The sequence below is a fragment of the Podarcis muralis genome, chromosome 9 (genome assembly GCF_964188315.1).
Source record: "Podarcis muralis chromosome 9, rPodMur119.hap1.1, whole genome shotgun sequence".
Classification (NCBI taxonomy): Eukaryota; Metazoa; Chordata; class Lepidosauria; order Squamata; family Lacertidae; genus Podarcis; species Podarcis muralis.
In genome coordinates this window covers 51,545,682-51,564,473 of record NC_135663.1, presented here as the reverse complement: position 1 = coordinate 51,564,473, position 18,792 = coordinate 51,545,682, and the positions used below count along the sequence as shown (strand labels likewise).

The 18,792-nt window shown below is 43.3% G+C and overlaps 1 long non-coding RNA gene across 2 annotated transcripts in view; it reads left to right on the top strand.

Moving 5' to 3' along the window:
* Positions 1-18,792, top strand: part of LOC144328892 (uncharacterized) — a 30,794-nt gene that overhangs the window by 10,115 nt on the left and 1,887 nt on the right. Inside the window, exon 3 of one of the 2 annotated variants that reach the window (XR_013394256.1) lies at positions 2,436-2,509. The exons of the other annotated variant lie outside the window; for it this stretch is intronic. This is a non-coding gene — a long non-coding RNA (uncharacterized LOC144328892). The remainder of the gene's footprint in view (positions 1-2,435; positions 2,510-18,792) is intronic. 2 annotated transcript variants of the gene reach the window in all.

Sequence of the window (18,792 nt, the reverse complement as noted above, 5' to 3'; positions counted from 1 at the left end):
GAGAGAGAGAGAGAGAGAGAGAGAGAGAGAGAGTTGGCCATAGTGAATATGGAGACCCAGCCATTGAGTTCAGTGGCTGGAACTTATTTCAGCTATTTAAAATGGTCACTTGAGGATTTGGAAATGATTCAATGCCATTTAAACTAGTTTTGAATCTCTGAGCAAAAGTGCAGGTTTCCATTTATTGTTTGTTAGTGGGTGGGGCATGTTTGTCATTGCAGGTTAAAATTTTGAGGGGATAAATAAACATGTCATGAAAGTCATCCTTGAACATCTTCAAGTTGTGCTATTTCAGAACTTTGCTACGTAAGATAAACTCTTCCTTAAATGAAGAGATCTGCAGGCTGTGTTGCTCTTTGGTAGGTAAAATTCTCATTTAATTATAAGTCTGAACCCAAGTTAAAAAAACACATCTAAACAAAAACACAACAGATTTTAACCTGTTTACCATTTCATGTGTTTTGGGCAAGCATTTGCAGTGTGGTCATTTCATATGAATTCTCCACAGGGCAACTGCAACAGAGCCACATATCAGTTTCTTCTTATTTGTGCACCTGCACAACGCAACACTGGGTTGTGATAGTGACATGACAAAATGCAGACTTTTTTCTTAAAGTGTAAAAAGTGGGGGTGAGGGGAAGAAACCTCAGCCTTGTCCCCTTACAGTTAGGTAAGCCAAACACACACACTGAATTTAACAGAAATCTCTCTTTCTTGTGCTCTCAAAAAAGCAAATGAAAACCTTCCCCTTGCAGGGAGGAGTATGGAGATAACAAACGAGACTGAAAAAATGGGAAGGGAGTTTCAGTTCACTGTTAAATTTCATACCAGTTGTGATGGGTGTGGATGCATTGAAAGGACACGTCACAGTGCTTTTTCGGGGGGTACTCAAAGGTATGCAGTACCCAGACGTCTTTTTTGTTGTTAATAAGTGTGGCACTTACTGTTACAATTTCATGGTGAGTAGAGCACATTTTTTCTAGGAAGAAAAGCAGTGACAGGTCACATTCCTGGAAGGAATACAAAAAAAAAAAAAAAGGTGGTTGGAAGTGATAATCTCCACAACTCGGGTGAAATGTTTTAAATCCAAGGGATTGTTTTCTTTCCCTGTCTGATGATGCTCTGCAACTATGTCCTGCTGATCTATGCTGCCCCATCATGCTATCCACTTCTGCTGTTATGCTTACGTTTTGCCACTCAGCATCTTCACTAGTCATCAAAAAAGGTTCCTCTCTTTTATTGAATCACACCAAGTATCTAACTAAGTAATTTTGTTACCCTTTCTAAGGGTGGAACTAGACAGTTGTATTTTCACTGCTTAAATGCTTCTATTTAGTAAGAACAAATCATCTTCTACTGCCTATGTAGCAGAATTCCAGCTATATAGAAAACAGGTTATTTGCAAGTTCTGGCCGTGCAGTGAGTCCAGCATAGCTTACCTGCACTCTTTAAGAAATGTGTAGAAATGTAGGATGCTAGCTGATGCTGCCTTTAGCAGAGCGGGAGCCACGGTAGTATGTCTCCTTCTAATGAATTGCGATAATGTTGGAAGTCCAGTCATGTAGGAGTTCATAGTGTGTGGTCATTGTTGATTTGGCCATCATTGCTCTAGTGTCCCAGGAAGATCTGTTCTGATAGGGGAAGGAATTTAATAATGGACACCTCCCCACAGGATTACAGGCTTCCAGTGTACCAAATGGTGCAGGCAAAAACTGCCAGTTGCACTCCCAGTTACTCAGAAAAGCGCTCCAATGTCCTGTCCAGATTATTCGCATTAGACTTTTCTAAGCACTGACCGTGCAGGCAATCATCACCTCCTTCCACCCAATGTTAGCTCCCCAGAGTTTCTGAAATGTAATTTGGTCTTGCAAATCAGTGGGCAGAGTGTGATTTATTAGCAGTACAAGCATAGAATCCCTAATCTCCTCTTGTGGTCTCAACATCCACTTATCTTTCCTCAGCCACAAAAAAAGCAAAATATACTTCCCACAATTGCTTGAAACAAACACAACCTGCACTCCCATCAGTGGTACTCTGAGGAGACCTTCAGTGGCAAACAATATCTATCTCCTCTTTCTCTCTTTTGCCTGCAAAAAGCTGAAGTAGCACATGATAACATACCAAATATTAAATATGTTTATTTGCCAACAAAAAGCGACCTCAGCATTTAAATTATTGTATTGTTTCTTTACCCCTGTCCCATGTTATTTGTTAAGTTAAAGGGCTACATGTGAGTACAGGTGCATGTGGATAAGTCTCTCTCATATATACTATACTCAGTGCCAGATGAGAGAATCTCGGTTCAAACCATGAGTGAAATTACACAACCTTATTCTTGTCAAGTGGGGGGGGGGTCGTGTCACACACAAGTTTTCAGCTTTCTTAATTATGTGGCTGCATAATTCGCTTTCACCATAGGATGTGCTGTTTTCTAGATCTGGATTAAACACTCAAAATACAATCCCCAACCCTCCCCCGCTTGCAGTGTTTGATTGGACTTCAAGTCAAGGTACCTTTCATTGAAATTCTTGCTCAGTTTAGAGTTAATTTTTCTGTGTCGCATACACATATATACATACTGTGCATATTTATATGGGTGTATTATATACATGCAAATTGCATATGTGTGTGTCTTTATCATATTTATTATATAGGATTTATTACATCATTGTTATACCCTGCCCTTCCTCTGAACGGCAGCTAATATCTTAAAAGTTTACCTAACAATACTATTAAAAACATAAAATAACCACAAAACCAAAAAAAGTATTTATCAACCAACTTCATCTAAGTCCCTAAAACCTGGGCAACATTTTTTATAATTCGCCTGAATATTCCTAATATGAGGGTATCAACCAAAACTCACCTGGCAGGGATTTTCATATGTGACACGTGTGTCTGTCTGGTTGGCAGTCCTCAAAGCTGGCGTCCAAAGCTGTGGTGAAATAGATAATTTAATTCCAGGTAAGAGATTACAATTATCATCGATTAATTATGTTCCTATTTTAAATATTCAGTGTTTCGGGGGGTTGTTTTTCAAAACAGCAGTAACAACAACATATGCTCTTGGCTTTTGGGCAGTCAGTTAGCTAAGGCAGTGTTTCCCAACCTTTTTTGGGCAAAGGCACACTTGTTTCATGAAAAAAATCTCGAGGCACACCACCATGCCAGATGGGGAAAGGTCACTTTTTACTTATGTAAAAAAAAATAAAAAATTAGTAACAGCATAGAAGGTAATGGTTATCTCTTTGATGTCTGATGGGAGGGCATTCCACAGGGCGGGCGCCACTACCGAGAAGGCCCTCTGCCTGGTTCCCTGTAACCTCACTTTTCACAGTGAGGGAATTGCCAGAAGGCCCTTGGCACTGGATCTCAGTGTCTGGGCTGAACGATGGTGGCGGAGACGCTACTTCAGGTATACTGGACCGAAACCGCTTAGGGCTTTAAAGGTCAGCACCAACACTTTGAATTGTGCTCGGAAAGGTACTGGGAGCCAATGTAGGTCTTTCAAGACTGTCGTTACGTGGTCTCTGCGGCAGGTAGCAGCGCTCACAGCTTACGGACTGCACCGTGTAACAGGTGTCTGGCCCAGCAGCCTAAGGCGGACAAGCCACTGAAACAGGCATTCAGAATCCATTCATTTCATAAAACCTGCAGGGCTCAATCTCTGTGTTTGTGTATGTGTGTGTTTCTGTTTTGCCCAAGGGTCTGGGGGTGGGAGAGAGCTCTTTAGCATGATGCTTTTAAAACAATTAAATTATCAACAAACAAACCTGATGATACGAATAGCAACGTCAGGTGCTACCGGGGGGGGGGGGGAGAAGGGGGCCTACTCGGAAGTAAATACTGCGTCCAGGCGCAATTAGCGCTGATTTAAGGTGCACCAAGACTGCCTAAAAACCTCACCAAAGATATGCAACAAAGCGCTTCGTTGCAGAGGGGAGAGTTTGTGCACCGTGGAGGCTGGAGGGCTTCTATTCTACATGCGGGGGTTGGGGGGGAGAGGAAAATGTGCTCCGTGGGGGGGCGGGGAAGGCAAGAAAAGGAGCTGAGCTCTAACTATAGGCTCCCACGCTTGAGCAGGCCCGACTCGGTGGGGCGGACCACCCTCTCTCCTGGAGGAGGAGGAGGAGGAAGAGGAGGAGGAGATTCCCATCCACGGCGTGGCCTCCCGCGCTCCTGAACGGGAAATCTCTGCAGCCCAAGACTCTCCGCGAGGCAGCTCCTCCCTTCCTGCCTTGAGCCGCCGCCAGCCGCGCCCCCCTCCCCAGTTATCTGCTGCCTGCCAAGCCCCGCCCCTCTTCATTGTCCTCCCCTTCTGTTTATTCCCCTTCCTCCATCCCTCGCTTTTTTCCCTCTCTTTCCTTTTTTTAAAAAAATATTTTCTCTTCCCCTTCTTTTTTTCCACCCTTTCTTTTTTCTCTTTCTCCCCCCCCCCCCCCCCCGCCCTCCTGGGTTAAAGGATTTGAGCAATGGGTCTGGAGGTGGAGCTCGTCGGAGGATTAGCCCGACTCGCCCGCCTCCCTCCCACGGCACACTAGGCAACGTCCGGCGGCACACTAGTGTGCCGCGGAACACCGGTTGGGAAACACTGAGCTAAGGAACATCCTGTACTGTCTGTATTTGGCTAAGGCAAGGGATAAGTCTTTACTCCCCCTCAGTCCAGATAAGCTCCATTAGTTCAGTTGCAGAGTCAGGTTTACCACTTGACTGAAGAAGGCACTGACTTTTCTTTTTATGGTGCATCTGTCTTCATCCCAAGTGCAACTTCTTAAATATATGTAATGGCTTGTCCTTTCTGAGTTCCCAAAGCCCAAAATAATTTGGAGTTGAGTTTTGGCAGGAGTAGGGTTGTACTCCCATAAACTCCGAGGGCCACAGGTTCTCTAAATCTGGGCTAGAGCTGTGCTGAAATGTTAGCAATACAATCACCTTCCTGCAGCCAAAAAAACAAGAAGAGAAGACTGGCAGACAGCCCTCAGACCAAATCATATACAAATACAGGAAATACAGGTGTGTGTATTTAACCCCACTGTTAAAATTGGGTTTACATTCTGAAGGGCCCTGTGCATAAACAAAAACCACATATTTGGAGAGCACCCTCTAAATGCTTATTCCCCCCCCCCCCCTGATCTCCAGTGTTCTCTCCCACTGTCTCTTCAGTTCAGAACAAAATAACTAGAGTTGAAACTCTGGAGTCTGCTGGAGGTTGGAAGATGCTTCTCATGTATCAGTTGATAGGTGGGAAGGCTGAGCAGCCTAAACAAAGTCCTGCTGTGCCTCCTGTCTCTTTGGGGCTTCTTCCTCCCTCACCAACATACCCTTTGGGCTCCGGAGAGGGTCTCCTTGTGAGCCACGAGGACACTCTAGCTCTCTCCTGCCATTTCTTGGTGTGGTTCTATTTATTTCCCAGTGCCATGTGTATTTGTGGTTGCATGCAAATGTGGGGATACCTGTATGGGATTGGAATAGGAAAATGATAAAGTGCCGATTCCCAAGTGCACTCCTGCCCCAAACCCGACATTAACCTGGAGTGGTCAGGTGTGTCCACTTCGTAGAATCATAGAATTGGAAGGGACCACAAGGGTCCGCCAACCCCTTACAATGCAGGGATCTTTTTGCCCAATGTGGGGCTCAAAACCATGACCCTAAGATTAAGAGTCTCATGTGTTTACCACTTGAGCTAAGATCATGTCTCACTGAATTCCTCCTGCATTCCCGTGTTGTGCATGATCCTGTAGGTCCTGAGGAAGTGTGGAGGGTGGGAAACAGTGCAAGGATGCTTTCTTCAGCTTTACACTGGCTCTTCTTGCTGATGAGAGGTCTCATTAGGGCTCATTGAGACCTAGTAAGGAAAGTGGTAACTTCCCACCCACCAAAAAGTTTTGAAGAGCAGCAAAAAATTCAGGGGGGAATGTTTTTCAAGAACTGCAGGGGCGTGGGACAGGAACAGCCTCAGGTTTGGCACTGCTGCGTTTTCTGCCGTTTCAACACCCTAAACTGTCACTTGGAATATATCAATGATACTGTGATACTGTTATCGCTTGCGCTTCTTACTGTGATGTGTGTTATGATTCCATTTGCTGCTTCATAGGTTCCTCAAGACTGGAACTGGAGCATTTTTATATTGTGCCATCTGCAAGGCTTCACATTGTCCATGTGTAATAACAAAGCATAATTCATTACTTGGATCTTCACAACAGCCCTCATAATAGTGAGCAAATGCATTCTGTAGCAATTGCCTTCCTTTGACAACTGTGTCATCCCTTAGTGAAGATTGGTATATAGAGTTAATTCACTGCTGTTTCCTAATCCACTAATTAGAATAGATGTGACAGGTTCTCCTGCCTCTGTACTTTAAGGAATCCCTACAGCCTGATCTCTTCCAATCTGATTTTGCTTAAGCTCATTTTCCAGGTTGCCAGTTCAATTTCTAACAGACTGGCAGTGTGAGATATTTCTAGTTAAAAGAATATTGTTTCTCTCTTGGTCCTAATTGTAAAGGCTTCCATTTTGTGTTTAATTCTCTGGATGATGCACTGAGACTATTTCCCTAATTCATTATCTCTGATACTTGAAAACTGATACTTCCCACTTTTTTAAAAAAAAAAAACTTCCCTTTTTAAAAAGCTTTAACTTGGCTGGCCCACATCCATCCATTAGAAATGCACAAGTAACACTGAACTTTCCTTAGCAGAATTGCTGGGCTATTTGTAGAAAAAGGAGCAGTTTTACTAGTGGCATTTATTGGTTTCTAAAGAATAAATCCAGCAGAGCCATTTAGTTAATAGCAAAATTATGTTTATGAGAGACTATAAGCAGTGCCTTTCTGGATGAGACAGAGGTCTAACTCAGCCAGTATTCTGCTTTCTTAGCAGCCATCCAGATGCTTCAAGATGCTCTTGAGTCAGCCATGAAGCAAAGTAATTCCTGGCTGTCTAGTTCTGAGGCCCAGTGGCGTAGCGTGGGTTGTCAGCACCCGGGGCACAGCCAGCACTGCAGTGAGAGAGAGTGAGTGAGCCAGGTAGGGGCAGAGAGCTGCGAGCGCCCCCCCCCCGATGTTGCGCCTGGTGCGGCTGGCCCCCCCTGCACCCCCCACGCTACGCCACTGTTGAGGCCTGTAAGTTAAGAATGCATTCTTATAATGACCCAAGGGCAAAGAGAGGGTTTGCCTATTGCAGTGATCTCATAGCAGAACTATAGCAGGGACAGAGAACCTCTGGCCCTCTAGATGTTGTTTGACTACAACTCCCATCAATCTGCATGGCCCAATGGTCAGGGGTGATGGGTGCTGAAAAATATCTGGAGGGTCACAGGTTCCCTATGCCTGCTTTTGCAATTGCTCTCCCTGGAGTTTCTGAGGCTAATTTATTCTCATTAAGATGGACTGGTATCTCCCAGTGTAGCATTTCACCATAACTATGAAGGGCAGCCTTTAGGTCATATATGTGAGAATGTAAAATATACAGCAGTTAAACTGACCATACATAGGGGAGCAGCAAGTTTTGTCTCCCCACCTCTGCAAACAGCAGCTGTTTGGATTTGCCTCATCCATCTTAATGAGAATGATTAAAAATGAGCCCACACTTTTCTGCATAGTCAAAACTGGGGCGCACGTCTTCCAAGACATGCTGCTGGGAGAGTCACATGGCCTGCACCTCACTCTCACCCAAAATGGCCACCGAGATCTCGTGAGAAAAAATGGGGTGTCCTGCCTTGTATTCTGTTTCTTAGTTACACTTGAGTGTGATGCTATAAATTCTAGGCTATAGGGCAACCCCCAGGACTCACTTTTAATACAAAGTCTGCCCATCTTCACACTGCCTAAGTTTTAAGATAGTGAACAGTTTGCTTGGGAAGAGATGTTCTGTTTCTCTGATCCGTTCTGCTGTGTGGCAGAGAGCTGATTGCATCACATTCTTAGCCTCTCTTATTTATTTACAGTATTTTAAAAATACAATGCATGTAAAGAGAATTGACCTTGTTAGAATTAAGGAGCAATTGTTTGGCAGCACGTTCAGGTGTCTCATTAAACAATAGGCTTCTGTTTGGTTTATATGCTGATTTGCCCTGTATGTGTTATTAACTGTTAAATAACATTGCTACTGAAGGAGCATTTTACAGGTGCAAGCGAGGTATCCCAGGCTCTCTGAGAAGCTTCTGATGCAACCTCAACATACCTCTCTAGCTCAAATTAAAATCCAGGCTAGAGAATAACTTCTGGCTCTTCCAGCCAGCCAGTCACCCCAATCCCTGAAACCTCCTCTTCCATTCCCTCTCCATTTACTGGGTGGCAGAACAGGTATGCCCCAGACATGAAAAGAAAGAAAGGACCAAGTTCAGATCCCACTTTTCTTTCTAGAGTATGGGTGGCCCTTGGAATTTCCCAGGACCTACTGGCACTGCAGTAGCAAGGCACGCTTCTGAACTTGGAGTAGCGCAGAAAATACCATATTTTTTGCTCTATAAGACGCACCAGACCATAAGATGCACCTAGTTTTTGGAGGAGGAAAACAAGAAAAAAATATATTCTGAATTTCAGAAGCCAGAACAACAAGAGGGATTGTTGCACAGTGAAAGCAGCGATCCTGCTTGCTGTTCTAGCTTCTGGGATAGCTGTGCAGCCTGCATTCGCTCCATAAGACGCGCACACATTTCCCCTTACTTTTTAGGAGGGAAAAAGTGAGTCCTATAGAGCACAAAATATGGTATTTCTGAAATTAGGGGAAACAGCTCAGTTTCATTCTTCATCAGTCTGGTTTGGGGTTAGGAGTGATCTTGCTCGACACAGTCTTTCTCTCTTTTTAAAAATCACATTTCATTTCTTCAAAAATGCATGGGCCTGTTTCAGTGGTTCAATATGCTGTAGTGGTTAGAGTGCCTGACTAGGACCTGGGAGACCAGGGTTCAAATCCCCACTCAGCCATGGGGCTCACTAAGTGACCTTGGACCAGTCAGTTTATCTCAGTGTAAATGACTTCATATGGTTGTTGTGAGGATGGAATGAGGAGGGGGAGATTCACACCTATCACCCTGAGCCCTCTTTGGAGGAAAGGTGAGCCATAAATGTATTAATAATACAAGTAAATTAAATACATTGAAATATTTGTTTGCCATTCAAGTTTGTAAGGAGCACTCAAACTACAGCTTTCCACCTTGGGTATCATGGCAAACTGAATTGGCCAAATAGGTAGTACTGCAGTAAGCTGAGCTTGTAAGGAGAAGAAAGTGACCGGGGAGAGGGGGTGTAAGTGGCAACAAAGATGTGGCTCATTCAGAAATATGATGTCTGAAGTAGGACATCAGTCTCTCGAAGTCCTGTCAGCCATATTCTCTCCATATTGCAGATGTGGATGTGAAAAGTTGATAGAACAGTGACTCGCATAAGGCCATTTGATAGGGTTTGTGACGGAAGTGAAATTTGAATCTTGTCCTGCAAAGATCACATCTCTCAGACTTGGTATATACTGCTCAGGCTGTAAATAGCAGCATAATGTTAGAATCAGGGCATAATCTAAGGATAAGGTTGCTCCTTGGATGCATAACACATTATTTTAGCATACTACAAAATTAATTGTTGACTGTGAGTTAACTGAGGAAACCAGAAGCATATGTGGTGATATATGTGAAGCTATGCTCAAATGAAGACATTTGACGAGATCTGTGCATGTTCCTGTCCAGAATTAATCAGTTGCAGCTAGATTGGTGTTGGCTGTAATTGTTTTGGAATTAATCAAAATGGTGTATTAATGATTAACCAGTGCCACTGAGGTAGGACCGAAATATTTCACCCCTTGCTGTCAACTACCTATTGCATACCTATAGGTATGGAAGTTTGCAAAGCACACACAACATACACCAGGTGGTGCAGGTAAGATTAACTACATTCAAGGGTCTTCTAAAATATATCCTGTGAAAACAATGACCTAAGTAATGGGATCTTGTCTAGCCTATACAGCAAAGATTCCTTAGAAAGATATGTGTGAAGAATGCCTTTCAACATAAAGATGCAACTGTATAGATATACTCACCAGTAGTCCCACTGACTTCATTGAGCTTTATACGTTCCTTATGGACTGTTTTCAGATGACTTGCATGCTTCCACATGCATGTAGATTCCACCTGCTATATTCAGCACCTAGCCAGAAGAGAAATTGTTTTAAACTAAGGTTCTGCATTATGATAGTTCCTTATACATATTATAAGCCCACTGATAACAATGGACCTGCCTGGCTTTGGACTGGAGACATTACAGCCTCAGGTTAAGGTAAAGGTAAAGGTACCCCTGCCCGTACGGGCCAGTCTTGACAGACTCTGGGGTTGTGCGCCCATCTCACTTAAGAGGCCGGGGGCCAGCGCTGTCCGGAGACACTTCCGGGTCACGTGGCCAGCGTGACAAAGCTGCATCTGGTGAGCCAGCGCAGCACACGGAACGCCGTTTACCTTCCCACTGGTAAGCGGTCCCTATTTATCTACTTGCACCCAGGGGTGCTTTCAAACTGCTAGGTTGGCAGGCGCTGGGACCGAACGACGGGAGCGCACCCCGCCGCGGGGATTCGAACCGCCGACCATGCGATCGGCAAGCCCTAGGCGCTGAGGCTTTTACCCACAGCGCCACCCGTGTCAGGTTAGCTGACAGTAAAACTGCATAAAATTGCATATCTGTGGATACATACCAATTAAAAATATATATAAAGCTTTGGGCTTTTAAAGGCTAGAGAACACAGAAAGTTTGTTGACTTTCCCCCAGTAGAACTCCAGATCTTCCTAGTGTTCCTATTTTCCAGGGACATCCCTGATTTAGCGAAGCCATCCCAGTTTCTGATTTGATCCCACTTTTCCTTAGGATGTCCCTATTTTCATTGGAGAAATGCTGGAGGGTATGGAGTTATCCGACCCCTGAGCCATTGGAAGCCAATCTTGTATAGGGAAGTGTTTTTTTAATGCTTAATGTTTTATTATGTTTTTATATATGTTGGAAGCTGCCCAGAGTGGCTGGGGCAACTCAGTAGGATGTGTGGAGTATAAATAGTAAAATTAACATTATGGAATGGGACATCCCTATTTTAATAGAGAACTATTGGAGGGTATGGAATTTTCTTAATTTTGCAGTGGTGTGGTGACTGTGAGTTAACAGTTGAATATACATTAAGAAGAGATAACACATATTTCCTTTATCAGGAAAAAGTATTGCTTCTGAGTGATGAGTTCCTCCAGTTTAGATGATAACTTACAGCACTTTATGTTGACATGAAGAAAGCATTCATTTGAATTTCATTCCGTCTAATTTACAAGAAGAAAAGTCCCATCGCCATGTTGTTTGTCTGTGCTCTGGAAGGCCAATTTTTGTTTTGTCCCATTTCTCCCCAAAAGCAGTAAGTCTGCTCATGAAGAATGCCTCCATATATATCAGTGGCATTGTTAACCGAATGGTAGCATGTAGAACTTGACAATAAAAATGTACTGCTGCTTCCTGTGAGAGGGAGGCGTTCCAGATACGCTTGAAGTATTTGTCGTTGAGGTGAAGCCCTTGCAGGGCTGTCAGTGGGATATTTGGCCTCAGCATTCAAAATGTCTCAGGCCACCTTGGGGCTGTTTGATTTACAGGAAATTGTTGGGTGGGGGCTACCTGGACTGCGAGCATGATTTTAAGCACGATCCCCTCTGCTCAGTGTGAATAATGTAATGTGCAGTTTGGCCCAAAGCGAGTTGGGGCTAGTGCACATGTGTACGCATAAACAACATAAAGCCGCCCCTCAATTGTAAAATAGCCGCAGTGATTTAGAAGGGATAGGTACCAGAAAAATGAGGACAGTGTGGATGTATGAGTTTGTAGCCCAGCAGAGCTTGATTTCTAAAATTCACCCTGAACACACTTGGATGTCTATCCCTCTGAAATTTGACAGCCTAGGTGATTTCTTTTCATTGGCAGCACACACTGCAGCACACAGAACATTTTGTAGTTCTGAATGGCTCGTATATAATCCTTGTCACCTCGCACCTATCTTTTCTTCTCTCCTTTGTCCTTTTTGGGTCACTAGCAGGAATAGCCAGTCATCTCTTACTTTGATCCATCTTTCTGAATTGCCTCTAAGGCAGACCTGGGATCCACCAGGGGACTAAATGATACATGGCATTGTTAGCCTGGCGCTGCCTTCAGGGTTTATAATAAAAGCTCATTTTTAGGTGTCCCATGCCACCTTTATAGCCTGAACACGGTTGCTTGCAGTTAGATGACTTTTTTAGACTTCCTGATTTCACATTTAAGATCCAAATGTGCAAATACTGACTTAACACAATATTTACCAGGTATTCTACACAGCCCTGATCCTCTACCCGGACATTCCTTTTCAGAGGGAACAATGGATGCTTTTCTGCAAGATGGCAAAATGATCTCCCTTTTACTCTGAGGCCTAGTTCTCACAAATAGTAGACAAGGCAACTGACCTGTTTTCTGAACTGTTCTACTTAGATGAGGGAATTTATTTATTGATTGATTGGTATGCTTTCCCTGCACATGGAAAACTGATATGTCAAGACAGATGGCTTCACTAGAATCCTCCCTGGTATCTACTTTTCTGTGTGCAAGGATTTTACATATAGAGGAGTATTTGATATTGTGAGCTATCATTGGCAGTCTGAAGTAATGCATTTGAGAAACAGGTTGGCCACCTTATTGTTCATTGTGCCTTAGTTATGGTAACAAATGTCCAGATTCCTTGAATATGTCCTTTGAAACAAATCGTCCTTCCCATTGCTAAGTAGAATAAGCTTTTGTGATTTCCCGACATCTGCTCCCTTTCTTATCACCCACAGCTTTGAGTGTGATGCCAAATAAGTGGATGCAGAAGGTACTTAATAGAGCATTCAGCATTCCCTCCTAAAAGGGAAAACCTCTGTTGTGCTTGTCTGGATGAGAGACAGAGGACAGGAGAAAGGGAGCCAGAGTGCTAAACTATAGGTGAGGTGCCTCTGGACCAAACTTGCACCCATCCTCTACTCAAGCTGAGGAGGAGAGAGATGACAGCATAATCAGTTGGGCAGCCTTCTGTCTAAGGAAGGATGCCTTTGAAAGTGGGGAATCAGTCCACCTGTCAGCAACCTAATCTGCAACTTCAAAGCTTCCCACAGCTTAGCACCTTACCATCTGAGAAGAGGAATGAAAGTGTTCATTGGGCCAGCTGCCAGCTAACCTGATCTCATCTATCAAAGCTGTCCCTACAGAAAAGATCTATTGGGGTCCCCTGATTGTTACCCCACCCTCAGACATGTATTCAAGGAAATTACAGGAGTGAAAACATGCTATAGATGACTGCTTTGGTAAACGGTCCCCATGGCATCTGTGGATACCCACCAATATTTTTTTCTCAGGGGAAAATAGTTATTATTGGTCAAATTCTTTAATTCAATGCTTCCATGCAATTTAACAAATACATGCAAGGGGGAGAAAGTGTTTGCATATTTGGGGAAAATATATTAAGAAATGAAGGTTGTCATGGAAGGCTCAGATGACACCAGTCTGAAAAATAGAAAATAACTTTATTATTTTTCTTAAACAAGAATGTATCAGGATGTTACGGAAGTTGGGTCCCAGCCCAACTCTCTGCCAAGTGGTAGTAAGATGCCAGGGGGCTCCTGGCACTCACCCAAAGCAATCTGTGTTTCTTTGGAGAATGGAGAAACGGCAGAGACTGTCTTAGCTTTAAGAAATATGATTTATTCATATATTTACACCTTCAGTCTGCATGGAGGGAGTCTGAATCTTACAGCAAGAGGGGCTTGTTCCTCACAGCAGTGCAGCACTGGAGTTAAAGGCATCTCTCCCAGCCTTCAGCCAGCCTGCTCAAGATGGATCCCAGTCTTTTTTTTTTTCTTTCTCTTCTCAGCACACCTTGCTCTAAAGTCTCTTTTTTCCCCTGCCACTTGAAATACACACCCCGCCACCATGGCAAGCTCTATCTGCCTACGCCCAAGATTCTTCCTAGATGGGCCATCAAACCTTTTTGTCATGTTAATGCCTCTATCCCATGTGAGGTACTGGCTTGGAAAGGAATCTTAGCCTGTACTTTTCCACTGGCCTGCAATCTTCCCTTCAATATTGCAAATAATCAAAATCTTACCATATATTAATTTGTAGGGTTTGGCCCCCTACCCCCAATAGATAACAAGGAAACTCCTTGACACCATCCAGATATAGCTAAGTCCATTGCCACCAGGTAACTAAGCTATATGATGGATGCTATCCAAACAGGTGATTTAGGAATAGTCAAGTACATCCAGAAGTTCTGTGGTTGCGTTAAAAAGGTCTGTGTTTCTTTCTTACTGCTCTGGAACACTACCTTCAGGTAGTTAAACTTTACAGTCATAGCCTACCAGTGTCATTCGGCCAAGAAGTCATTCATATAACCAAGGGCAAAAGTCTGGCTTTGAACTTGTTCCTAACAAAATTATATTTCTATTCACGATTACATCATATGATAGTGATGGGGAGCCTGTGACCCTCCAGATGATGAGGCACTTACATCATAAATAACCATTGGCCTTGCTGGTTGAGATTGATGGGAGTTTCAGTTCAAGAACATCTGAAGGGTCACAGCTTCCCCATTCCTGGTATGTTGTTTTCTCAGTAGTGCTACGGAAATGGTGGTTGCAGAGAAAAGCAGGTGTGTCTAAGCCCCACTGACAATTCACAGCACTTACAATCCAGTCCTAAAAGTGTGCAGCTTCAACAGGATTTCTTTGTTTTATCACAGACTTAAACACAAAATTAAAACCTGTGTTCTATTGATTAAGCAGGCCTCATAATTTGTAGACCGCACCCAATAACACAGCCTTCACAAACCTGATTCCATCCAGATGTTTTGAGTTACAGCTTCCATCAGCCCCAGCCACCAGAGCTGAGGCTGATGAGAGTTGTAGTCCAAAACTTGAAAGACACTATGTTGGCAAACACTGCAATGATGGATGGGATCCAGAGATGACTTCCATGGGTGGAAGGGCCTTTCCATGTGTGCAAGACAACCTCACTGATTTCCACTGATTTCCCCATTCCACTGCAGCCCCCTCAGTCTCTCTGGAGTGGCTTTTTGGGTGGTATGGGGAGCTGGGGTGGGGGGAGGAAAGCCCTCTTCAGCAAGCAGAATTCTACTTGTGTGGCTGCAGATCAAAAACTATATTATTTACCATTTGCTTTGAAGCAGAGCTGTGAAGATCCCAAATGCCTGATTATTCAGAAAACTAAACAATTTGATTGCTGACTCTTAAGCATTTCAATTCACTCCTAGGATTTTCAAATGTGTTTCGGCTTATGACAATATGCAGAAAGGAGTTGCTTGTTTTAGCTGTCTTCTGCAGTAGGCAGTCATGAAGTAGGTCAGTTTTACTGGACTTAAGGACTAGATTTTGGCATTCAAATGTCTCCAATTTTATTTTTTATTTGCTTTGAACTGTTAATGGGAATAGTTATAACACCCTTTCAGTAAGTGGTCTGTTGCCCACAACAGTCCAGCTGACCCTTCTTTATTTATTTACCACCACCCCTCTGATGTATACACCATTCAAGATGACTTAGATCAGTTAAAAGCTGCAATTTGATAGTAAAACCATAACATAATTAAAATACAATAGAGATCAGACATGACAGATTAAAGTAGTGTCCTAAGCATTGCAGAAGCTTGCTGGAATACAAAAAAAACAAAAAACAAAAAAACACCAATTGTTGAACAGCAAAAGAGGGGACCACTGAAACTCATGATGTGATGTGTTGCACAGCTTCGACAAGGAAGTCTTCTCTGATCACCGCAGCCACCCTTCCACCATAGGTGTAACACAGGGAAGGACGTCTCCACCAGATCTTGGCCAGGGAACATGTTGAAAACACCTTTCTTACCTTCTTGCAGGAGAGGCCCATAATCCACTCATAGTCATACGTGCTTTCACAGAAAGAGAAACAAGTGCAAAGGACCAGGAGTTGGTCTGTGGTGTGGCAAGCTCAGGAAGTAGCCTTTCCAAAGGTTTAACTTTAGTATAAAACTGACAAGGGAGTGCAAATATGTGGGAGGATCTAGAACAGGGTTTCCCATACTTGGGACTCCAATTGTTTTTAGACTACAACTCCCATCATCCCTAGCTAGCAGGGCCAGCGGTCAAGGATGATGGGAACTGTAGTCCAAATACAGCTGGAGACCCAATTTTTGGAAACCCCGCTCTAGGTTCAGGGGCAGCAGGGGCACCAATCTGAATAAGATGTTGGGTAACCCAGGTAAGCCCTGCCCTGCATAATCGATCACAAGATATGGTGCACACACCTGATCTAGAAGGTAATGGCAAAATGATTGCCCATAAGTGGCCAGCCTGATGTATCTCGGTATTCTCAAGCAGAGTGTGGAGGTGATAGCTTCTCCGTTTCTCCCCAGCATCTGGCATTGCAAGGTATGTTGTCTGTGAATGTGGTTCTATTTTGCTATTATGGCTAACAACAGATGGGCAAATGCATGTACGACTGACTTAATACTTTCCCAAAGGCTTTCATATTTTTGCTAAAACGTTAGTATTATCAAAAATGGCAAGCAATATCAATAACCTTGCCTAAAACTGGAGTGGGGAGCTGTTGGTCTTAAATGTTGTTGGACTACAAATCCAGCTAGCCCTCACTAGTGACCATGCTGGCTGGGGTTTATGGGAGTTGTTATGCAACATCTAGGGGGCCAAAGGTTCCCCATTCCCGTTTTAAAACATAGGGTGTAGCAAAATATTTGGCAAGCAGTTGTCTAGATTTAAGGGTGATGTTTCTGGACTTCTTTTTTGGCATGGCTGTTTTCAGAGTTATGGAAATCTGTCGTGTCCTGGAGACAGACAGGCTGGCTGCAAAAATTTTAATAATATTTGCGACCTATAAAACATATTTCTTGAAATCGAGCAAAAGCGGAGAATTATTGTGGGCAGTTGCTGCAAATGATTAACTCACCCCAAAAGCAGTGCTACTTAACAAGCTTAGTAAATGCTATCATAGTGACAGGTAAGATAGATTTACAGCAAAACAATCAAGTTGCAAGACTGAATTTTGTGCCGCTGGTAAATGAGGGGATCTGAAGGTGGATGGAGAAGCTGTCTGCTTGAGGAGACTGTTTCAGGGAAGGGAAAGAAATATAGCTCTGCAGAGCATCATACATTTGTTTTTTCTTGCATCTTGCTGGCTGGGACAAGAGTAGCCGTATCTCCCTAGTGTGGAAAAACCCCAAAACAGCAGTGTTGAAGGAGAAGTGGAGCAAGCAGCCCAGTGTAGTATTTAGGGCTGGAATGAACAGGGGTAGTTCTTTGAAAAGCGGCTAGAACTGGAACTTGTTCCTTGGTGAGAGAGAGAACAGGGAATTTCTGTCTTGTCCAGGCAAGAACCAGCTGCCTGTCTGCATACAATGGTACCTCGGGCTACAAACACTTTGGGTTACAAACACTTCAGGTTACAAACTCGGCTAACCCAGAAGTAGTACCTCTCGTTAAGAACTTTACCTCAGAATGAGAACAGAAATTGTGCACCGGCGGCGCGGCAACAGCAGGAGGCCCCATTAGCTAAAGTGGTACCTCAGGTTAAGAACGGTTTCAGGTTAAGAATGGACCTCCGGAACAAATTAAGTTCTTAACCAGATGTACCACTCATTCAATCCTGAGCTCTTTTACTGGATATCTTTTATGAATCTTGATTTTACAACTCCTGTAACAAACACATATATTTGAATGATCCATTTCTCAACTGAGATTCTCCTATAGTGTCCTGTATTTTTATTTTATGTATTTATTTTTACATTTATATCCCACCTTTCCCTTTTTAGAGTTCAAGGAGGCACACATCGTTTTCTCATTTCCCCCATTTTTATCCTCACAGCAACCCAGTGAGGTATGTTAAGCTGAGAGTGAATGGTTGGCCCAGAGTCACCCAGTGAGCTTCATGACCGAGTAGGGATTTGAATCCTGGTCTCCTAGATCTTGGTCTGACACAGTAACCAATACACCTTACTGGCTCCTGAGGCATTTCCTAGAACAGATGTAGCCAACATGGTGCCCTCCCAGAAGTTACAGACTGCAAGTCCCATCATCCCTCACTATTGGTCATGCTGGTTGGCACTAATGGGAACTGTAGCCCAAAACATCTGTAGGGTACTATGTTGGTTACCCCTGTTCTGTAAAGTTTGCCTGTACCTTTAAGAGAAGGAAGTTGTCAGTCACATGGACAGGAAGTTGCAAAATTATTGCATGGGTTGATTCATAAAGCGCTGTTTGTGTTTGCTTCTGAAACAAAGCTTTTGAGCATTACTTTGCAAACAACAATAATGTTGCAGAACCACTCCAAAATAGGCAACATTCAATTTTCATTTGTGGTCTTGGTGATATTGATCCTTTTGTTGCCATTCTGAGTGCATTAGATGAGGAATGAGCGGAACCAGAAAAAATCTCATCACCCAGTTTTTTTTATTTTTCCAGTCTTAAGTTTTGTATGTCCCACATATGTTAGTTAATTTTCATTTGCATTCTTGTGCACACTTCTCCAAATATAGACATTTTTGTAAGCAATTTCCCCTAATACAATCAGAGTTTTGCACATTGTTTTCAGCAATATCTGCATTTTTGCATGCATTTTCCTCTAATATACACATTTTGTATGCACTCTTTGGTTGGAGAGCTGCATCACAAACGTTGGAGAAGTGTGAATTTTGAAGGGTTCATTCATTGGTTCATAAAGTGCAAATTTGATGGGTTTGCATTAAAATGTGGACCGAGTAAATTTCTCCCCATCCC